This window comes from Chrysemys picta, chromosome 8, assembly GCF_011386835.1.
Source record: "Chrysemys picta bellii isolate R12L10 chromosome 8, ASM1138683v2, whole genome shotgun sequence".
NCBI lineage: Eukaryota > Metazoa > Chordata > Testudines > Emydidae > Chrysemys > Chrysemys picta.
Genome location: NC_088798.1, coordinates 25,795,988 through 25,820,773, shown reverse-complemented (window position 1 = coordinate 25,820,773; position 24,786 = coordinate 25,795,988). Strand labels below are relative to the sequence as shown.

The 24,786-nt window shown below is 41.4% G+C and overlaps 1 protein-coding gene across 10 annotated transcripts in view; it reads left to right on the top strand.

Moving 5' to 3' along the window:
• ADGRL4 (adhesion G protein-coupled receptor L4) overlaps positions 1-24,786 on the top strand; it is a 108,728-nt gene that overhangs the window by 10,701 nt on the left and 73,241 nt on the right. For 3 of the 10 annotated variants that reach the window (XR_010589663.1, XM_065554074.1, XM_065554073.1), the window contains exon 3: positions 19,392-19,510. The exons of the other annotated variants lie outside the window; for them this stretch is intronic. The gene's annotated coding sequence lies outside the window, so the exon portion shown is untranslated. The remainder of the gene's footprint in view (positions 1-19,391; positions 19,511-24,786) is intronic. 10 annotated transcript variants of the gene reach the window in all.

Here is a 24,786-nt window from a genome sequence, read left to right as displayed (position 1 = left end):
GTCCTGAGTTTCAGACTCTTCCCAGTTGAAATCCCAGATGAGCCCCCACTTGTAATGCCGACAGACCCCAGTCGTCAGCGGGCAGGATCAAACCGGGGATCTCTGGAGTTTAGTGCATGAGCCTCCACCGCCTGAGCTAAAAGCCAACTGGCTCTTAGCTAAGGCTGTAGGGCAGACTCATTAATCTCTCTCTCTAAATGGTATCAGAGGGGTAGCCGTGTTAGTCTGAATCTGTAAAAAGCAACAGAGGATCCTGTGGCACCTTTGAGACTAACAGAAGTATAGAGAGCATAAGCTTTCGTGGGTAAGATACATCTGAAGAAGTGAGGTTCTTACCCACGAAAGTTTATGCTCCCAATACTTCTGTTAGTCTCAAAGGTGCCACAGGACCCTCTGTTGCTTCTCTCTACATGGTCTCGGTGCCACTAGATGGGACAGAACAACACACCCAGCAGGTGCGTGGGTTACACATGCTCAGAGCATTTTCAAAGCATGCCAGGATGCCTGGGCCGAGTCTATTTCTGCCCCCCGGAAAAAGGGCAGACGTAGACATGGTGCTGATTTAGGTAGCCACAACTTCTCCTGAAGAGTTCTGTATATGAGCCATCACAGAGGCTTCCGTTTTGTTCAGGAGCGGGTCCTATATTATTGGCTCCTCTCTAAAGAAAATATGTGATTCCGGATGAGCAATATAAAATCTGAAGAAGAAAATCCAGGATAGAAAAAAATATATTTGTTGAAATGTTTCATGCCTCTGATCTTGGGCGTGTTATCCAACATAGTTTCATTTTCCCAGCTGTGACATGGGAATGATCATATTTCCTTTCCCAAGGTGCTATGTGAGGTTTTGTTTATTAATAATTGTAACATGAGATCCTTTGATGGAGGATGCTATATTTACCTATCTAAAAGGCCAACACTTTAAAAGACAAATTATCTCGTTGTGTCTTATTTAAAGTGATGCTGTCAGGGCTGAGATGTTCAAAGTTTGACCGTCTGCATAAACTTGATTTTTCAAATGTATTTATTTATTTGTATTTCTGCCTACACAAAAAACAAAAATAAAAAACACTGCACTCATGTTATCAGCTCTCCCAAGCAGCCAACCCAATCTTAACATCTTCGGTGGCTGACTGGAGACATCAGAAGAAAACCCAAGATATGCTATGTTCATTGTGGATATGGATGTGCATGTGGTGTGAGCGAGCTCACTACATCGTACCTCCACATCTTTGCTGGCCCTGTTCTTGGGAGCCAACAGGATGAGGTAACTAAGAATTCATGTTAGTTTTAATCTGTGCTATCTGACAGGAACAGAGCTGGCAGTGAAGCAAAGGGACGTTGGAATGCAAGACCCTCGTGTGGGATTCCAACAAAGATGCCGGCCTGGATCTTAAAATTTTGTTCAGTGTATGTCATCCAACTCATTGGATGAGGGTTTTTTTAAAAATCTGATTATGGTTCATTCTTTCAGGATAAGCCACATATCTGCAAGGATCCAGATGACAGATTATCTGAAAAAGAACCAAGTGCATATATCTGTCCTCATACCAAAAGGCAGAGTGGTATAGTGAATAGGGCATGGAGTCAGTCACTGGACCTGGTTCTATTCTTGGTTCTGCCACTGACTTGCAGGTTAACCTTTGACAAATCACTTCACCTCTCTGTGATGTTCTGCTGAGGACACCCAGAACTGTCAGCCACTGTGTTATCCCCCCGTGTCAGCAAAAGTGAGCTTTGCTGAAGATTAGACTGTGTCAGCTCCCTGCCACACTGGCCTGTCTGCTTTACCAGCATACTCCTCAAGACTCTGCCAGTCAAACCTTGCCTTCGTGGCAATGATCAATGAACCCTAGGTCCCCAGAGACATCTCTGTGCAGTGCCCAGTCCCCTCTCACTAGATACTTAGAAATGATTAAGTTCACTGCCTCCAAAGAGCAGAGTGCACACCAGCCTGTTATCTTAGCTGAGAACTCATACGGTAATTCAATATAACAGCACTGAGATAGTTTATGGTCAAACTACGAATACGTTTATTAACAAAGAACAGAGATATAAATGATACGAAGCAAGAGAAAAAAGAGATAGTCATGGTTACAAACAAAACAAAACACATTTTCTAGAGACTAAAACTTAAGTTTAGCAAGTTACAATCTTTGTCTAAGCAATCTTCTTACTTGCATCAATTTACCAGCAGCCCTAACCCTCCTGGCCAGGAGCTCCAGCTTTCACAGGTTCAGAGGATGCTGTTCCCCATGTTCGCTAAGTGATGGATTCCTAAAACATCTTTTGCTAATATTACCCAAAGTCCATTGTCTCTGACGCTAGGGCTAGCAGGGCTTCCTGGGATGCAGATTCTGTCCCTGGCATGATCATTAAACTGTCTTTTCTCCCTGCTTGTTAGCTTGATGGGGTTGTTTACCCTATATGTAAATGTACTTTGTCCTCTGCCTGTTATCAGGCCAGTCAGAAAGGGGAAACCATATTCCTTGTCTAGGATAGGCTTAATGAATGCACTGCCTCTCAACCACATTTGAAGGACATATTACTAGCACAAATATATAACTCCCTGTATAAATAAATGGAGATATCCTATCTCCTAGAACTGGAAGGGACCTTGAAAGGTCATCAAGTCCAGCTCCCTTCCTTCACTAGCAGGGGCAAGTACTGATTTTGCCCAAGACCCCAAGTGACCTCCTCAAGGATTGAACTCACAACCTTGGGTTTAGCAGGCCAATGCTCAAATCACTGAGCTATCCTTTCTACCCCCCCCCCCCCCCTGTATGCAACCCATACATACATTGCACAGTGATTTTCGGGACCAGCATGTCACCAGTTTAGGTATGATTGCTAACAAGACATCTTTTTGATACATACTATGACAACAGTGTGCTGGGGACAGTGTCAGGCCTGATATGAGTTACAGTATGTTGGGTACTCTGCCAGTTGGCTTTAAGGAGCTCCCAGGGTCACAATTAAACACTTTTGAAAAAGCACTTTGAGATCTATGGATGAAAAGCACTATACACGCACTAAGTAATATTTATTATTACATACATTATTATTGGGGCCTAAACAGTTGTATTTGTCATTATTTCATCTTCACACAAAACAACAGTAGACAGATGGATGTGAACAAATTGAAAATAATTTGGCATGTTGTTTCTTGGCTAGGGTGCATATTTAAAATGGGAATAGGTCCTATGGAACAGGCTACTGTGAAGAAATGGTGAGATTTTACATGTTCTACAAGTTATGTATCTCTCAGATGACAGAAAAAAATCCTTTTTTGTTTGTTTTGTTTGTATTTTATTTCATTTGAAATCATGCTTTGAACATGAGTAAAGTTCAGTAAATGAATTTTCTGAATGGGCCAGAAGGAACAAAACTTCCTCTTTTCACATCTTTAATCATATCCCTACACTCTTCTAAATTGCTTCTGATAGCCTCTGAATAGAGCTAAAAAAAAGGTGGGTAGCTGGTGTGATAGAAAAGTGTTAGTTTCCCCTTCTCAGAAATGTTCCTAAACCTTCAAGTTGATTATCCAAATATGGATGAATACTTGTTTATTTAATTAAAAATGTGCTTTAACATTCGCCAAGTGTTGCTGACTTCCTTTCTCTAAGAAAGATCCTTTTCATCCTGCTTTGTGGCTCTAAAATCAATCAACATATTACATGTTTAGAGGATGTGGGAAAATTCATTTAAGAAGCTGTAAATGTATTATCTTAGAGTCTGCTCTACTTTGTGTCTACCAAAGATATGATTTTATATCGGTATCTCTAGTATCAAAAGTAAAGCGGTCCCAAGGTCCAGAAGTAACAAATACATATAACTAGCTTGTTTGTCTGAAATAAAGTGAAGGTATGTATTTCCAATATGTGTGTATGTATTAATGTGTGTATATTTGAGTATACACCTATGTTTGTGCGTATACAGATATGTATGAAATTGAATTTACATGCAATATATTCCCTAGAAAAATATTTGGAACAAAAATATGAAGTTATCTTTCTAACAAGAAAATGTAAAGAAATATAAAATTGCTATTGTTTTACTTATGTTGTAAGACTTAACACTTTCTTAAAAGATCAAATGTATACTGGGGTTTAATGGGAAGGAATTGCTTGCATAATTTCCATTACCTTTAGATGTTTAGATCCAGTACCTAGACTTAGACAGTAGTAAAGTTTGCCAACTGTTAGTCACCGCAGTTGTATTTGTGGTTAAGCAGAGAGCTGAGAAAAAAATGTGTTAGCTAACCTAGGATCCCATAGAATTATACATGTGAAAGAGAATGATATCATTTTTGTGCAGGTACCTTGCTGTTTTCTATAAAGTACCGGTATGTAAATTATTTCTCTATGTGTGGCTGGTCTGGTCTGTTCAATTTATTGTGTCCCCATTGTATAACTTATCTAGTTTAACATTAGAGGACTTGCTCTTAGTTTTTCCCTGGTATGAACTGGGCAGAGGTGGTGGTGTTGTGCATACAACCTCATTTGAAATGTGTAATTTATCCGGGATGATATGCCGGTGCACAATTTTTCTGTGTATGACTGTGAAAAATTGCCAACTGAGCTACTGGCAGACAGGACGTCTAACCCTGTATAAATCTTGTATGGATAAAAGACTTTAAGAAGTAAATTGACACTTTGGGCCTCTATTTGCCGTAGAAAGAGATAATGACATTCTCCAAGAAGATCAGAATCTAACCAAACATTGTATTCTAAATACAGAGCACAAAGCCAGGTGCCATTTGTGAAAATGCTATTGAGTGGGTGAGGGAACCCAAGAACTAGTTTTTTGCCCTGTATATTTTTTTAGGTACACAGATTTAATTTGGAGATTATGCTTTGAAAATAAAATTTATAGTATGTGTGTTTTTGGCTGATAAGAAATTGATTTTGTGACCTTGGTATATTCTAACTGAAATATCTGGCACTGGGTTTTGTGGCGGTTAGAGGAAGCCATATATGCTTGGAACCATATTATTTTTTCACCTTGAACTCTGCAGTTAATCACAACTGTAATCACTGGGTGGAAGGAAGCTGCTATTTTGATGTGGTACAAGGAAACTGAATAATCTCTGTTCATTGTCTAATGGGTAGAGTCTTATGTGAATACTTTGGGATTTAGAGCTAAGGTTGAGAGATTCATGATAATTTTAAAAATGGAGATTTGGGGTGAATTAACATTGAATAAACATGGAGGGACAAACCACAGCTACAATTGTGCTGGACACAGTACAAAGGAAGGAAACAGAAGTTTAAGGCTCAGTTGAGCAACATTATGATCCTGCTGCCTTTGTATACAGAACTAGACACCTTTGGCTGAGGCTCTTCTAATTTACACTCTCTGCTAGCCTCCCGCCCTCCCAACACCAGAAAACTGATGTAGTGAAAGGGCATCCTGACCACTCACATTCTTCTATACCGTGCCAGCAATAGAGAGGTGGATTGGCACTGGCGTAAGAACTTCTGTGTCAGTGGATTGCCTTGTGAAGAGAAGATCTCTGCAGCCCAGCGTAGGGGCAAAGTGCACCCATTGTATGGTATGTAGCAGCAAGCCTGCATGGCAGAAACCTGCCCAGAGTATTTTTCTGGTGGCTTTTCAATGTTATGTTTGTTTGATGTTGGGAGTGAATTTTTGGCCCTGTTTAGGTTCAGGCAAGTGTGACAATCTGAAGTTGTTGGTAAACCAATGCTGTTTACACAGTTGTAGTGGCCATGTTAGTCCCAGGATATTAGAGAGAGAAGGTGAGTGAGGTAATATCTTTTATTGGGCCAATTTCTGATGGTGAGAGAGACAAGCTTTCGAGCTTACACAGAGCTCTTCGTAAGCTCAAAAACTTGTCTGTTTCACCAATAGAAGTTGGTCCAATAAAAGATATTACCTCACCCACCTTGTCCCTGTAAACCAATGTGGCAGATAGTCTCATTATTTTAGTTATGATTTAATGTAACTCATTTGTTACCTTGACACCAGGATCTTGTTTCTTCAAAATAGAAAATTAAACTGGCTGAAAATCCTCCATAATAAATGGTTATTTGTTCAAAAACAGTCAAATCCAATCTTTATTTATGTTAGAGGTGTTCAATATAGAAAAATAGTTCTTTCGGATATGCATTGCCTTTTATGCTTTATTCATAATGAAAGCTATTCACATACACAGCTATCTAAATAAGTTACCTTGAGGGAGGGCATAAGTATAGATGGTGACTAGCATGTTTATATAGTTAATATTTATTTGTTGCAAACAGTGTCTGTAAAGGATTTGGGGCTAGTTTGTAGTATTTTGAAAGTGTAACAGATTGTTTCTCATCCCTAAGAAGCTGCTCTGCAAAGGCCAATGAATAGCCAAATTGCAAGAGGCCAAATAAAGGATGAATTCTGAAAATTCATTCCTGTCCCATCTGAGCAGAGAAACACCATTCTGCTGCCTCCATTCCACTCCTTTACACCACAGCATAAAGGGGGCAGAAACCACCAGCATCTCCCCAGTTGAGGAGTCCATAGCACGGGAGAGAGTCCCCAAACAGTTGCAGAGCTAGCATAGCTGGTGGCTGTGCCCTTCTTCCCACAGCCCACCTTTGTATGGAGAGGTCACATTACAACAGAAGCTTCCCTTCACTTAAATAAATCATCATGGAGAGGAATACGGGAGAGAGTGCAGAGCCTGTGGAGGGGTGACTGGATCTGTACTTATGCCGCTCCACTGGCCCCAAATTAGCACATAGTGTAGAGGGGAAGTGAGTGGAAGTTGAGACTGCTCAATAACGAACAGGATCAGGCCCCTTGTGTCCAGTCAAAAAGCACAGTAAAGTATTTAATCATTTATATCCACGGTGGTGCAAGCATCTGTCTCGAAACGGTGAGTGATGCAAAAATGTCAGTTTCACTGTCCTATTGTATAAAGGATACATCATGCATACAGAGAGAATTTTATCTCCATAACAACCACAGAGAAAATAGGAAAGGCAAATAGCTTCAAATGAATATTGACTTAAAAGCAGATTTGGGGAAAGTTTCTGTAACTTAACACAGCTTCTCATGTAGGTTAATCTGAATAGAAATGAACTTGGGTTGCAGCTGTAAATGGTGTGCGGCCCTGGCTCAGCCCCTTTTCATCTACCACAGTATAATAAGTGGGTGTCATGCAAATCTTGGTGCAGTAATTGTAAATATGATTAAGATTTGATTAGACCTAGTTCCATGATTAGGATCCTGGAACGTTTTAGTAAAGCCATCTTTAGACAAATGAGATCATAGTCTGCTTTTAAACATGCATCACGTGGCATTGTTATTTTCACAGGCAGGGCTAAGAGCTCAAACGTGTTATGGCCTAGGTGTGTCAGGATACGACAGTAGGCTACAAAAATGCTAAGTTCATTTGTATCACTATACACACAATGTCTAAGAGTGAGAGGGATGTGGCAAGGAGATATTGAGGTAATATTTACACAGCTGTGTTCTGCAAAGAAAACATTCATTAGCTGAACTTTTTGTACATCCTCTTGGTTTGCATGCACTGCCAAATGCTGCTTGCTGTGGGGGTGCTCCAACTGGCATCTGGGCTGGATTCTTTGTTCTCACACACTGGGCTCTCGAGTGTTGTCCCTAGCCTGCCTTTCATCTTCCACAAAAGCCTCTAGCTCAAATGTGGTGGTGTTTTATACCCAAGCTAGCTGGCCTGTCAGCAGGTACAGGCTGAAACTCGAGTGCTGTTGACAGCTATTAACAGAGCCACTCTGCTGTGTGGATACATGCTATGGCTTGTCCGGACAGGATTTTAGGATTCCCCCTTCATTTTGTTTAGAAACAACTAAGTCCCCCTTTTGCATTTTCTGGCTAGCAGAGCAGACACCTGACCTGCAGTGAGGGAACTCAGATAGTAGCTCTTGGGTCAGCTTTTAGCTGTATTCTGTGCCACTATGATAAGAAAAATCCCCTTTGATTTACTTGGTTTCCACGTAAATTATACTCTCCCTTTAGTGATAGGAACTACTGAATCAATAACAGTCATGATCACTATGATGATACTGTATGCCAAACTTCCATCATAAGTCCATTGAGGGGGTGCTGATGCTGACTATAATGTAATGGGGCAGTGACTTGTAGATGACTTTTACAAGCCACAACAGCCATAGAACATGTACCTATAGGTTGGGGCAGAGTTTCCAAAAAGTTGAGAGTGGAGCACTGTTGAAATCTAGCTCTTATTTAGGTGCCCAAATGGGAGTTGAGCTGTTTCGAAAATATGGTCCTGGTTGTGGGTGCTGAGCAATTGAAAATAAGAACATAAGAATGGCCATACTGGGTCAGACTAAAAGTCCATCCAGCCCAGTATCCTGTCTACGAACAGTGAGCAATGTCAGGTGTCCCAGAGGGAGTGAACCTAACAGGTAATGATCAAGTGATCTCTCTCCTGCCATCCATCTCCACCCTCTTACAAACAGAGGCTAGGGACACCATTCCTTACCCATCCTGGCTAATAGCCATTAATGGACTTAACCTCCATGAATTTATCTAGTTCGCTTTTAAACCCTGTTATAGTCCTAGCCTTCACAACCTCCTCAGGCAAGGAGTTCCACAGGTTGACTGTGCGCTGTGTGAAGAAGAACTTCCTTTTATTTGTTTTAAACCTGCTGCCCATTAATTTCATTTGGTGTCCCCTAGTTCTTATATTATGGGAACAAGTAAATAACTTTTCCTTATTCACTTTCTCCACACCACTCATGATTTTATATACCTCTATCATATCCCTCCTTAGTCTCCTCTCTTCTAAGCTGAAAAGTCCTAGCCTCTTTAATCTCTCCTCATATGGGACCTGTTCCAAACCCCTAATCCTTTTAGTTGCCCTTCTCTGAACCTTTTCTAATTCCAGTATATCTTTTTTGAGATGAGGAGACCACATCTGTACGCAATATTCAAGATGTGGACGTACCATGAATTTATATAAGGGCAATAAGATATTCTCCATTGTATTCTCTATCCCTTTTTTAATGATTCCTAACATCCTGTTTGCTTTTTTGACTGCCGCTGCACACTGCATGGACGTCTTCAGAGAACTATCCACGATGACTCCAAGATCTCTTTCCTGATTAGTTGTAGCTAAATTAGCCCCCATCATATTGTATGTATAGTTGGGGTTATTTTTTCCAATGTGCATTACTTTACATTTATCCACATTACATTTCATTTGCCATTTTGTTGCCCAGTCACTCAGTTTTGTGAGATCTTTTTGAAGTTCTTCACAATCTGCTCTGGTCTTAACTATCTTGAGCAGTTTAGTATCACCTGCAAACTTTGCCACCTCACTGTTTACCCCTTTCTCCAGATCATTTATGAATAAGTTGAATAGGATTGGTCCTAGGACTGACCCTTAGGGAACACCACTATTTACCCCTCTCCATTCTGAAAATTTACCATTTATTCCTACCCTTTGTTCCCTGTCTTTTAACCAGTTCTCAATCCATGAAAGGATCTTCCCTCTTATCCCGTGACAAATCTGGCCCTTCATTTTATGCCGTTGTGTGCTAGCAGTTTTTACTTTTGATTCACTTATTTTGAAATTTCAGAGACGCTTTAATTAGGGAGGGAACTATATGGATGAGTTAGATCTGCTAGTGGTAATGGCTCCTCTGCCACGAGAGATTCAATAATTAGATAAGCAGATAATCTCCTCCTTATTGATGAGATTTAGAAAATCATAAGGACATTATACTATTACAGTACAATGTTTAACATCAGTAAATGGAGAAAAAACATTCTGGCAATGTTTATCAGCTGCAATGCTCGTAGAGGGACATTTTTCTTCCTTTTGAACAGCACAACACCGAACATTTCCTACATCCCTCCTTGTTACATATGTTTACTTTTTTGGTGGTTAAACCCCCCATAAACCTGAAATTGAAGGCTTGCTATTAGAATACTTGCTGACAGCTCCATCAATAACATCCTTTCCATTAGTACCATCACATTGTGATTCATCTATTGTGCTCGATATAGTCAATGTAACCAGATGTATCTTCCTCACTTAATTTGGATCCACTTCCCCTCATTGGTGATTTTTTTCTTTAGACACTTTATCAGATCCCCACTATAAACCTGTGTTTATCTTCGGTACCCTTTTAGCTGTGGAATTCAGGGAGCCTGCAGAAAAACAGAGTAATTGGCTTGCTGCGGGCGAAGAGTGGAAGTGGCTGAAAGGAACGGCAAACTCCAATGCACAAGACAACAGTACTGCCCTTTTGCCTCCAATGGCTGCTATCCCAGGCTGTGGACTGGAGTTCCAGCTTCAATCCCTCGGCACCACTTGCATGGAATGTTAGGGCACTGGATCCGCGTAATCACCTCAGCCAGTCTGCTTCCAGCAAGAGCCTTCCATTCCAGCCTGTTCATAGCCAGCACAGAGACCCATCCTCAGGGTGCAAAATAATGTGTGGCCACTCTGTGCAGAACTCCACTTGAGAACTCCTCAGCACCATGTACAATAACATCGCTTTATTGATTTCAGTGGAGCTATGGCTGTTTACACCAGCTGAGGATCTGGTCCAATGATCTTCCCACGCTTCAGTGTAAGAAACAAAACCAAAAAAAAAAAAAAAAAGTGAGAAAGAATTAATTGAAATTTAACACTCGTTTTCAGAATGAAACATTCAAGCAACAGCTTTATCTGGTGAAACTGATAATATTGCTTGAAAACAAAACCTATGTTTCCTCAGATGCTGTTACAGTTAAACGTCTTCTGCAAATAATTTTGGCCCCTAAGTAATCTCTGCAAGTAATACTGGACACTAGCAATGATGCAGATCTGAAAGACTGAAAAATTAAATCTCTTTTAAAGTCATTGATTTAGTCCTACACCCTGTTAGGTGTTCTGATCCAGATCCTCGGGTATGCAGGAGCAGTGCTCAAGGCACCTAAAAGAGGGGGGCAATGGTGGCTTTTCACCCTCTTTCTGTCCCCGATCCATGGTGTAACTTAGAAAATCCTTAAAGCTACTCTAAATTTGCACTGGCTTGCAGGGCCCCACTAGGGATACCATTTGTCTTATACATTTTTTTTCATAATTAATCTGTATTTTGTTAATGGCCAGGTTAGACACTGTTTCTGAGAAGGCAATTGCAATCCTTAAAAGGTTGCTTTATTTTTCTTTCCATGCTATACTAATACTGAATAATGAACATATGTAGGAGTGTTTATACATGCAGTATACATCACTGTTTTGCTTTGCTACAATTTGATAAATGTGATAAACATCATGATTATCCTAACATGCAGAGTTTCATACAAACCCAGGGGGTCTAATTCAGCCCATAATCTGTTTTGGTTTTGCATGCTGTGTGGGCTACAAAGTAGAGGCGAGAGAGATTCCTGTATTTTCTCTTGGTAAATACATCTTATCTCTTTCTATATGCATGTGCAAATACAATAAAAATTATAAATGATAGCTACATTTCTTGAAATCTGCTGAAAAACATCAGAGATCAAAACCTTCTGGTAGAAAATTTGGATCAGTATTTGATTTATGAGGTACTTGACTTCCATAAATATATTAAAAAATCAGATTCCCTGTGGCTGAAATATCCTCTGCCCTGCACAAAGCTGACTAAAATGGCTTTGGACAGGGATATAAGCAAGAGATGCTGGAGAAGAAATTCACACATCCCAACCTACAGACAGGCTACTGGGACACAACAGAACCCCTCTGGAGGCACAGCCCCTATACTGTAATTCCTGGCCATTGCAATAATCTAATCCAGACCCCATGAAAATCAAAGGATAATCTCTCAGATGCTATGTTCTGCTCCATTGGCCCCTCTCCTGGCCAGCTACATCAACCCATTTGGAACTTCCCCTCTCTGACACACTTTGAAGCCTCCCCTCCCTGGTGCATATGGGATATGGTGGCTGGTCTTCCATGTAGCTGAAATGGCACCAAGTTTTTTGTATAGACTCTCCTCAATTGAGTGTATTTCACCCTATAACAAGATGTTCCATTCATGTTCTTATTCTGGAAATTGATCAGCAAGGATCAGGAATCCATATAAATGGACAAATTGCAAAGCATAGTGACTTGCCTTTTACGGAAACCTCATTCATTCGAGATGAAAGCCGCAGTACAGAAAATGATAGTGAAATCTCAAAAATAACAATTAAATGTGAAGTACCCAACTCCAGTACTACCTATTTCCAACTAAAATTTGACAAATTTCAAATGGGAACCCACTAATGAGCTAAACTTACTATTATAGATGGAGTCACCAGATGGCACTATTACATACAGTCTAACAAGTTTTTTTTCTTCTCGTATAAGCAGTCTTTGAAGAATGGTACATGGTTAGTTTTGTGAGTCAGATTGTGTTTGGAGAAGCTCTTGCAAATAGCAAGGGAGGTTGCTCTCTGCCGTAATCTGTGTAACCAATCAATTGTTGGGGTAGAGTTGCTTGCAGGGAACTGGGCATTGTGTTGGTGCTGAGATCCCTGAAAGAGCAGATTGCTTTTGTGCCTGTTGGACCACTTCTTTTCAAGGACTGGTGCATATAGTGCAAATAAAACAAGTAGATTCATAGATTCCAAGGCTGGAAGGCACCATTGTGATCACATTGTCTGACCTCCTGTAGCACAAGGCCATAGCACCTCCCCAAAATAATTTCTAGAGCAGATCTTTTAGAAAAAATCCAATCTTGATTTAAAAATGGTCAGGGATCCATCATGACCCTTGGTAAATTGTTCCAAAGGTTAATTACTCTTGCCGTTAAAAACTTACAACCTATTTCCAGTCTAAATATGTCTAGCTTCAACTTCCAACCATTGGATCATATTATACCCTTCTGTGCTAGACTGATGAGCCCATTATTAATATTTGTTCCCTGTGTAGATATTTATAGACTGTAGTCAAGTCACCCTTAATCTTCTCATGAGTAACACTAAGGAAACATCAACACTCTGTGTCACTGATTTCTTTTTCAACAGGAAATCAACATGCAAGGCTCTGACATCTGCTCCCAAGAGGCCTCATTGCAATAGCTTTCTAAACTGATTCTAGACAGTACTACCAAAAAAAAATCCAGGCACCTCCAAAAACTTTTGGGACTATAGAAATGAAATCCCTAGGTTGAGATTTTGTACTGAGGACTTTGTGTCACGGTATGGCTGTCACAGCTGCCCCAGTTGTTGATTAGGCATGGACAAATTGTCAATGGGCCTCCTTAATTGTGCCCAAATATTCCCATAGGACATACAGATGCTCATATTTAGTACATATAAATATTGTCATTGACTCTTGCAGATCCTAATCTTTTTGCCTGCCTTTGTATTATTTTTCTGGCCTGACTGGTGTTAACAACACCTCCTGAGTTAGTATCATCTGTGAATTTAATTCACAGGCTGTTCATATCTTCTTCCAGAATATTAATAAATATGTAAAATAAAACTGGGCTTACCACTGATCCCTGTGGCAACCCAACTGGCCACCTCTTCACAACTCAGTACAGTACCATTTGTCACGACTCATCCTTATCTTTTGTTTACATTCCTTCGACCACTTTTCAATCCACATGACAGCACGCCTACCCAAGAATATGAATCTAGTAAGATTATGAAAGCCTCCTTATCAAATGCTGTACTAAAATCCAGATATGTTCCAGCAACTGTGTTCCCTCCATCCACTAACTGATAATGGTCAAAAAAGCAATTACATTTTCCTGGCATGATCCTGCTTATTGGTCATAATTCTATTACCCTCTTCCCAATGTTTTCACCCTTTAATAATTGTTCCATTATTTTACATGGGACTGAATGTAGCCTTGATAACTGCCAGACTTGTTAGATAACTGCCAGACTTGTTCTTCCTTTCCTTCTCCTTTCACTTTGGAGATTGCTAACACATTTTGAGGCTCAAAGATTCATAAATTTTAAAGCCAAAGGGGTCCATTAGATCATCTCGTCTGATCTCTTGTATGTCATAGGCCATTAATTTTTACCATTACCTTTGTGTTGAGTCCAATAATGTGTGCTTAACTAAAACACATCTTCCAGGAAGGCATTCAGTCTTGAAAACATCAAGAGATGGAGATGGATGTCTCTACTTTGTAGCCCATGCAGCATGCAAAACCAAAATAGATTATGGGCTGGATCAGGCTCTCTGTGTTGGTATGAAACTCTGTCCATATATATGGACAATCCACCACTTCCCTTGACAGTTTCCTCCAATGGTTAATCACCCTCGCTGTTAAAAACCTGTGCCTTATTGCTAACTTGAATATATCTGACTTCAGCTTACAGCTATTGGTTCACATTGTGCCTTTCTCTGCTAGATGAAAGAGCCCTTTAGTACCCCAGTATTTTTTTCCCTGTGAAGATACTTATACACTGTAATCAAGTTACCACTCAGTCTTCTTTTTCATAAACTAAACAGACTGAGCTCTTTAAGTCTCTCACTGTAAGGTATTTTCTACAGCCATCAAATCATTTTGTGGCTGTTTTCTGTATCCACTCCATTTTTTCAACATCCTTTTAAATTGTGAAAAGAAGATTAATTAATTAATTGGCCTCTCAGAGTTGGTAAGACAACTCCCACCTGTTTATGCTCTCTGTATGTGTGTATATATATCTCCTCAATATATGTTCCATTCTATATGCATCCGAAGAAGTGGGCTGTAGTCCACGAAAGCTTATGCTCTAATAAATTTGTTAGTCTCTAAGGTGCCACAAGTACTCCTGTTCTTCTTTTTGCGGATACAGACTAACACGGCTGTTACTCTGAAACCTTTTAAATTGTGCACACCAGAATTGTATTCAGTATTCTCTAATAACTGGTGGAGATGAGAACTACAGTGGAGGGCCCATAATTTTTCATTCATTTCAGTAGTTCCTAAAGTTGCTATTTTTTATGAAGGGGTCTTCGCTTTTCATTTTTCTGGTAATGCTCATGTTACTGCTTTATTCAGGGCATTGCACTGGTGATTTTAGAAGCTGATCATAAGGCTAATGTCCAGTTTCTGTTTGTGAAATGTAATGCATTTGTTTCTAGTATATACCTTTAATCTGTGATTCTTTTCTTGTGCCATCTGTGCCTTTTGCTGTGTTGAGGAGGATAACCTTTGTACCTGTGATCCCCCTTTGGGGGCCAATCCTGTGGTTTAAGCCTGCAGTACAGAGGCACTCTCACTGCCTTCAGTGGGAGTTGTACTTGCCTGAGGACTGCTGGGTCATACCCTCGGTGGAATATTTTTGTATGGGAATTATACATTGTACCACTGTCTGGCAGCAAATCAGTGATATGGTTCAGTTGTAAGAACCTATTGGGGGGGAACGAGAAGCGGGAAGAAAATCAAATAGAGAAAATTGGCTATGACAGGATAGAAACTCTAATAGTGGCTCAACATCAACAGGGATCATGGGAAAGCGCTCTCTCGGGCTCTGATCTAGCAAACAACTCTGTGTGGACTTAGTGGGACTCTGCATGAGTGTAGGAGTCTACCCACCCCAGATTAACTTTCAAATTGATGCCTAATTGAGCTGCAGTGCAAACTAATGTATCCCACTGTGCCAAATTAGGAAAATGCTAACTTATTGCTGCTGATGCTAATTGCCACCAACTCTGATGGGTTCCCTAATCTTTTGTATCAAGGGGTCCCAACATGCTTGTTTATTTTCAAACATTATTTTCCTTTGCTGGCATCTCTTATCATCTTTCTCCAACTCTCTTCTCTTTTTTCTCTGTATCTCATTCCCCAATCTTTATTCTCTCTCTCGCCAAACCACATTCCTCAAAAGGATAATGAGTTTCATTTTGAACAGCATCAAGGATTTCCTTGTGAAAACAATGGTGTTGAAAACATGTAAGGTCTGACTTGAAAGGACAGCGTGGACACTTTGTCCATGCTACAAAAATCTTGATCTAGTTCCTGGAAGAAAACAACATTAGCTCACACAGCAGATTTTTGTTTCTTGCAGACCTGCAAGCCATATGGTTGATAGAGCAGCAGAAAAGCATACTTCCTCTGTTGACAAGCAGAAAGGCAGATGTTGTCACTTCCACCCACTGGAATTTGGCTGCCAGTTTAGTTAATATCCTCTGCCTATTCAAACAACTCAGGAGGAAGCTGGTGGTGATAGTGTAACTTTGAGAGTTTCGCTCTGTTATCTGGTTAGGGTTGCCAGGCGCACAGTTTTCGACCCGAATGCCTGGTCAAAAAGGGACCTTGTCTGCTCTAGTCAGCTGTTGGGTTTCAATGAGAGTGGCAGATGCTCAGCAGCTCTGAATTTCATCTCCAAAGTATTTAAGTGCCTAGATACATTCCAATCCATTCATTACTATTGCAAAACCCATGGGAGAGAGTTGGGAAGATCCCCTCATGAGGACCCACCCCCCATGGAGAAAGGTGCAGGGCCAGCACACAAACAGTTCGTGTGGCAGATCTTGGTTCATGTGGGCAGAGCTTTCACACTTGCTACCTACCTTGATAGGACCTACAGCAGCACCTCTCCAATAGAGCTGTGGAACCAAGGACTCCACTTGGTTGTAGGAAGCAACAGAAAGTCTTCACCCATGTGTTCACCCACGAAAGCTTATGCTCCAATACATCTGTTAGTCTTAAAGGTGCTACAAGACTCTCTGTTGCTTTTTACACATCCAGACTAACACAGCTACCCCTCTGATACTTGACACTTGGTTGTAGTCACCCCCAGGATCCTTGGAGGGGAGGGATGCTCTGTGGAAAAGATAATGCAGCACTGAGCAGTCCCCTGCCCTGCCACCAACCCACACAGTTGCTACCTACTACCTTAGTGTGGACCCCACAGTTGCAGAGAATTGGGGACCAAGCCAGTGAGCCAGCAAAAGCTCCTTTCCAAACAGTAGATGAAAATCTGGTGATGATCTGGTGGCAGATCAAAGGCCTATGAATTTAGATACCTGCATTTGTACACCCAAGTAGGAAATTTTGCCCCCAAACTATAGTTTTATTCTGATATGAGGAAGGTTGTGTATTTTATTCCTATTCCAATTTTTGCTGATTAGTTCTAAGAGAAAACAATAAATATGATAAGGAGACAGACTGTGGGGCTGGTTCTGTCATCATTTTCATAAGTAGTCTTACACTAGTGACTGTGAGAGGAGAATCAGACCCTCCTTTTTATGTAAATAATCTATTGTAGGTACTCATATGGACCACATTATATGAGCAGCTCACGGTCTTTAATCATTTACCCTCACAACACCTTTGGAGATAGGAAAGTACAATTATCCCCATTTCTCTGATGATGAACTGAAACAAGAGAGACCAAGTGCCTTGCCCAAAGTCACACAGGAAGCCCCAGCCTACTGAGTCCTAGGCTAGCACTCCAATCCTGCCCAGTTATAGCTGTGACAGTTTGGGGGAATCAGTCTCTGTACAGGTTAGGAATTCCAGTTTGATTTTATGAACTGTGTGTATCCTTATATCTTATGCCTGTCATTTACTGTGTTCCTAAATCGTACTCCTTGTGTCCAGGATGAGGGAAGGGCATCAGGTGTGTATTGCCTTGAATAGGCTAATCATAAAAGATTACCACCACCTGAATTGATCTAGCCCATAATAGAATAATGGGGTTGTTGAAACCTGACTGAAACCAGTTCTGCCCAGAGTGTTTGGAGAGAGCCTGGGATTGGAGTAGTGGAATTTCTCCAGGGCAGGACAGAGAACCAAGGTGTTGATTCTAGCTTTTAAAGCCTCAGAGACTGGGTGGGTCTGAGAGTGAGACAAAAGAAGCGTGAACAAGAGAGAGGGGAAAGCTTTCATAGCACAGGGGACCTATTTAATTGCAGGACTAGGTGAAGAAGCAGGAAACTGGCCCCAGAGGCGAGAAAGAGACTGTGAGATTCAGAGGAGAAGCTGTGTGCAGTAGTGGGGATCATGGACTACTACAGAACTCTGACCTGAGCACAAAGAATGCTCAAAAGTGGTGAGGAAACTGAGGCAGGGAAATGCATATAGGCATTTATTATTTTGTCTAGATCTTCATATTTCTTGGGCCAGCTAAAGTGAAGAGTGATTGGTGTTTTGGGATGCTTACAAAGCCTGTCAGTTGTGTCAGTTTGCTTTCACCATCAGGCATCTCTGAAGAACTGAACTGTAAACCCAAAGCGGCCACAAGACTGGTGCTCTGGGAAAGGGTATGCTTAATCTTATGGGGAATCAGCCCTGGTCCTGGGATCTAGGGCAGTTGGGCTGCAGACCCTCATTTCCGTGAAGGGGTAACAGACAGCTAGTGCCTAGGAATTATCCTAGAGCAGCCAAGGAAACAGTGTTATTGCCTACTCTGGCCTAAGGACGCACATGGTTTTTGTATGGTAGGACCCAAACACAGCCGCCTAGTGAGTTCCAGCTGGAGGAACTCAACCAGGGTTGTGTGACAATATACAAAGACTCTTTCTATGATGTATTTTGATAAATGGTGTATAACTATTGTCACTTGTAAAATGAGATATTGGACCTGCCTGGTATTTTGGCCTACATTTTTAAGGAGTAGCTAACTTACTGGTTTCATCATTTTAATATTCATTGGTGCAAGTTTTTATGGTAGTAGATGCTGCTATCATTTTTCGTTTCTCCTCTGATTTCGTGGGCATGGTGTCTGTGCTGTCTTTAGTCTGGCTATTGAAGGCTACTCTAAGGAACATTTCTTTGGGCAATCCATATACAGTATGTTAAAAGAAAACACTGGGGTATGTATTTACAAGGGTACACCATTTGTAAGGTGTCAAGATCTAACTACATAAATACCACTTTCTATGTTAATATGCAGAAAAACAATGGGCCAGTTCCCAGATGGTGTAAATTGGCAAAGCTCCAATTAGTTCAATATCTTCCTGCTGCAATTTTTGGGTGGGAGTGGGTGGGAAGTTTCTTACTAAGAACATTGAAATATATATTTTGCATTTCAAAGATGAAATACAGAAACCAATATGTCATTAAACCATTTAATTTTCTTCCAAGTTTGAGACTGAATTGACAAGAGATCAGCAATTGGCAGGAGAACAAATGGAACATACTAAAGCAACCAATTTGCCAGTATGGAGGGAGGCAGATGTGTCTGTTTTGCATCTGTTGTTGTAAAATCCTGGTGGCTGATTTTCTTTTCACATACAGTACATTGTCTAAACGGTTGATTATTAGATAATTGAATAATCCTTTACTATACCACATGTACAAATGCTAGGCCTCCTCTCCATCTAAGGATCCTTTCCACCCCGCATTGTGGTTGTGTTACAATTCATTATGGAGGTTTATGATTTACACAGAACCCTTCGTACCTGCCACACATCTGTTCCCAATGCCAATTAAATTTGCTTGTTGTACCATTATGCTCCAGATACCAACTCGTGTCCTTTTTTCTAGTAAGTGCAGAGACAGGAAGAGGAGTGGGATTGTCACTGCTACCCTGCTTGAAGCCAGGTGCCGAGCAGCAGACAGAAACAAGACAAAGAAAACCTTTTCCATATTTTAAATAAAGCCAGGCAAGTGGTAATCATAGATACTTAATTTATTTGTAAAACAAGTAGACAAGTGTGAGCTAGGGTTGCCAACTTTCTAATTCCAGAAAACCAAACTCCCTTGCCCTGCCCACTGTCCCACCCCTGCCCTGAGGCCCTGCCCCACCCCTTCTTGAGGCCCTGCCCCCACTCATTCCATCCCTCCTCCCTCTGTCGCTTGCTCTCCCCCATCCTCTCTCACATGCTCATTTTCACTGAAAGGCCCAAACAGGCATATTTATTGTTTTGACAGATGTATTATGCTAAGTTCCGGTTTTACTTATTACAAGACCCTAGAGCTGGCAGCAAAGTAGTCAAAAAGGGTAATTTAAAAAAAAAAATGAAATTTCACAAAGATTTTAATGATTCTTTCCCTCCCGTCTTCCCATTTTTCATAATCAGCTTCATGTTTTTTGTTCACTAAAGTTATTGTAACTTTATATGTGGAATTAGGACCACACATTATCACAGCTGCAATGGGTCTATTAAAGGCCCACCCCTGAAGCCCAAATAAAAAACCATACAGCACAACCACAGAAATGTACACCTGTCCAGATACCTCTATAAATAAATCTGTAGAAACTGGCTCCCACACCTACTTGCAGATACACACATGTATTCATGTGTATAGCACACATAATATTACAATTGTTGTTTAGTGCCTAGAGACCCGAACTAAGATCAGGGCTCCAGGGTGGTAGGTGCTGGCCGTACACACAAAAAGAGAGCGTCTGCAACAAAGAGTTTATAATGTAGCTAGACAAAGGTGAGGAGAAATTTATGATCCATTGGCTCTTTTGCAATTACTAGTCGACAACATTCACTTTTTAAGAAATAATACATTCTTTTAGAGTTCCCTTCTCTTTTAAAAACTTGCTATGAAATGAATACACACACATTTTATGTCATCAATTTTTTTGTGCGCAAGCCAGGAAAAGGAATAAAATTCAAAGAGTTAGGCTGCACATTTTATTCACACAGGTATACACACGTGCGGCAATACACACACTTCCCTACACAAAGACACAGTCTCTTACACACACATACACACACTGAATGCATGCACACATTTGTCTACACAGAGATACTTTTTCATACTCTTTTCCAGGAGCTACCTAAATCACCCAGCTGGGAAGGGAGGAGGCTGGGCTAGAGGAGAAAAGATTGGGGGGACGGGCGGTGGAGGAGAGAGGATGGGGAGGGGAAAAGGCAAAGGATGAGATCAGGGTGGGGGTGAGAGGGGGCAGTGAAGGCGAGAGGAGGGGGAATGGGGGGTATGTGGGTTGGATTGGGATGCAGGGGGAGGCAGAAAGCTACAGGTGCATGAGGTTGTGGGGGGCACAGGGATGTATAAGGACATAATGGAAGTGCAGCAGTGTATGGAGGTGAATGGGGTGCAAAGGTGTGGGGGGTGAGGGACATGGGGGTGGCAGCTCTGGGAGGTGGAGAGGATGGGTGGGAGAGCGCTGTAAGGGATACAGGGCTGGGATGGGTAGGTGTGAGGGGCAGGACAGGATGGGATGGGGCCGGATGCAGAGAGGAGGATGAGGGGGTGGGACGGGGGATGGGGGCGCAGCCCCATTCCCAGCACTCGGAGATGGGGATACACATACCTCGAACTCCTGAGTGCCAGCGATGGGGCGACAGACAGACACCATGGATTGCCACAGGGCACATGCTGCAGCTCAAGCCCTGCCCCACAAGAAGTGTGAGAAGAAGAGGGCTGGGCAGCAGTGGGAGAGGCGCACGCCATGTGACCCCTCAACAGCTGAGTGCTCGTGAGTCACACTAGTTCCTTCCCTGCCCTGACCCAGCTAATGGAAGCTGTGCCAGGGGGCGGGACAGCACGCGGACTCCCCTGGCCGCCCCTAGGCTAGGAGCCAGACATGCTGGCTGCTTGCTGACCTGGGAGCTGTGTGGCACAGCGGCTAGCAGGGAGCCTGCCAGCCCCACTGCACAGCGTGATGGTGCCCCAACCAGACAGTTAATGGCCCGGTCAGTGGTGTGGACCAGAGCTGCCATGATCCCTTTTTGACCAGGTGTTCTGGTCCAAAACTTGGTCATCCTAGCTAGGTGGTCAGTCAATAGGCATTAGTTAGTCTGGCCTGATCAAGAATGCTGCAGTGGTTATTGTTTGAAGGGCTGGTTAGAGATGATAAAGTAAATAATTCTCTGCCCATAACTTTCCCAGACATTAGTTCTTGAGGCCGTAATAGAATGAGAGAGAGAGAATAATGGCATACTTCTCTTTTATTAATTTTAAAGAATTACAGGATATCCTGGATGGTATTGAGAATTTCACACTGGAAGTAGCAACAACTCTTGATCAAGCATTCAAAAAATCATGAGTCAGGTACCAAAAAGTCATGAGGCTGGCATAATTTGTTTTTTTTTTTTTAATTTGGGTTTTGAGCCTTTTCGCTGCAGCCAAGGGGGTTAGAATATATTTGGAGGGGGGGGGAGAGAGATGGTTTTCTCTCCTCATGTAAACTAAAATTGTCACATGATTCCAGGAGCTAAGGCTTTAGAAAAATACTAAATATCATGAGACTATTAATCTTGTGCAATCTAAACATTTCTAAAGCAACTGATCCTCATAGCATCTTGGTGTTGTTCACAGTAAAATAGCACCGGGAATTCTGCCCAAAATTATGTTCAGCATCTGCTTTTTTTTCTTGCTACAATTTATCTCTCAAATCCACCACTACCTGAAGTTCTGTGTTTCATTATGGAGGGAATGTCTTAGTGGAGACATCCTGATCAGTGTTCTATAGGTTAAGGTCATGTCTCAGGATTGTGCATCATCCACTCATCAATAAATCCTTCTAACAAATTAATAAAACCCGAAGGAGCAGGCACTGGCTGTGGAAACCTTGTTTCAGCTCCAGTGGAACTGCACCACTGGGACAGCAACAAGGCGCTCCGAAGCTAATGCAGAGGCAGAGGGCTATAAATTCTCTTGGGCCTCAAAGGATGTTCCAAGTTCTGCACAGATTTCATGGGTTCCAGAGGTTTGGGAGTTCCACCCTTAGTTTTTAATGTGAGTGGACTCCAAGCTAGCCTGTTTTAAAGTCACACCCTACTCTTTTACTATCCTTCACCCAACAACATAGGAATTTGAAGGGAGACTTTGCAATATTTTGTTACTATAGTTATTACTAATTACTTGTTTTACCATAGCAGCAAGAAGTCCCAAATGAGATCAAGGCCCCATTGTGCTAGATGCTATATATACACATAGTAAGAGACAGTACTTGCCTGAAAGGGATTATAAATAAATAGACAAGGTCGAAGACAGAATTTTGCTGATGGGGAATTGAGGCACAGACAGATTAAGTGATTTGCTCAACATCACACTAAAAGTCTGTGGCAAAGACAGGAACAGAGCACGGATCTCCTGAGTCTCAGTCTGGTGCTTAACCACAAGATCATTTTTCCTTTCTTCCACCCTGGACAACCTCCTTTGTCTGAGTGTTGCCAGTGGAGAAGATGATGAGGCCCAGTGTATTGTGTTGAACATCATTCCAAACTATCCAATTGGTATCCGCAAGAATATCACACCTTCCACATTACCGTAGTCACCCTTCAAAAGTCAGCATTTCCCAGCAGTTATCACACAGTGCTGTTGGAGGTGCTGCAGTTCTCACTCTATACTTGGAGTAGAAGGTATCAGGGTGACTATTGGTAGCAGTTGGCAAATGCTGAATTTTAAAATTGTGTCTACAGCACTTCATATAATTATTGCCAAGGTGATAGTGTAGTGAGATAAGCATAACATTGACAAGCAGACTTATCCACCTTCAGAGTTTAGTTAACAGGCTGACTGTTTTGAAATTCAAGAGAAGTCCACTCTGTCAGGAAGGATTTCAATAGAAAATTAAATGGGTTTGCATATTGCTCTGCATGACAGATTTTTCTGTTAGCCTTCAAGTCTGCATGATCTAACCAAGCATGTAGAAGTAAGATACATGTTTCTGAGTGCTGTAATGTTTGTTTTTTATTGTGGAGAACTATGAAATATAAGCAATGGTTCCCTTTATCCTGTTTTCCAAAATTGTTGTTTTAATCTATTACATATTTTATGGGTTTATGAGTGGTTTACTTTTTTGGGGTGTATTGCCCAATTAGCTTTCCTCTCAGAACAAATTTTCTCTCTGGCTATCTTCTTCCCTCAGGGGAATGATTGTAGACAAGAAAGATGGCTCTGCAATTATGTCTTGACTGGAAGTAACTGCAGCAGAAATTGTTTAGTTTTTCTTTTCTCTTATGAAGTGCAATTAGTACATTGCTTACCTCTTTTCACGAGATGTTTCCGTACAACATTATTGTTAAGCAACATATGCTGCCACTGAACCCATCCTTTAAATATGCAGTTGAAACAGTCAGCTCTGTTCCGCTGACAGAAAACATCAGAGCGGAAAAGCACCGCATTTTATCTAGTGAGGGTAACAGTATCTCAGCTAATAAAATGGCTGTCATTCTGCCCACTGTATAGATAAGGAAACCAAGGACCTGTGGATGCCCTTTGTTGGCATGCCAGTTTGCAATTATCCTATGATGGAGCACTTCTATGCTTTGATTGATTAAGCATTTTGTAAGAAGGACTTAAATAAGGGAATTTCACTGGATTTCACAATGACATAGTTAACGCCACAGTAGTCAGAAACAGAAACATTTAAAGTACAACTGGAAAAAATGGCCTCATTTAATCTCCCTTGCATGTCCTTGCCACATTCCCTTATTCACTTCATATGTGGGATGTAAACAACTTAAATTCTAAGGTTCTTGTATTGACCTTTTTTACCACTTGGATCAAAGTAGTGTCTGAAATAAAGATGAGACACTTTCAAGACTTCGGTGGCTTGTCACAACTGGCTGTGTTTAAACATAAAACAACACAATGATACAGCCTTTGGCTAAAACAGGCACGAAAGAAATGTGCAGCTCCTCAAGAGAATCATGATTATCTTGCACCTTGAAGATGACCTAAAACTGGCCTAATTTTGAACTGTTTTTCTTTGTTCTTTCCTGTGTCTTAACATAGGAAATAACAGTACGATTCTGTGCCTTGTCTCTTAGGCACAGCACAGAACTCGCAGGCTGGGAGGAGGGGTGACTTTAAACTACCCGTGCAACTGTTTGATCCTGAGCTGCTTTGGGGACTGGAGAGGCCCCCTGTATAACGTACACAGTCCTTGGGGCCTTTCTAAATTACAGCAACTTCCCTGAGTCATAATGCTGCCTGGACTCTCAACAGTGTG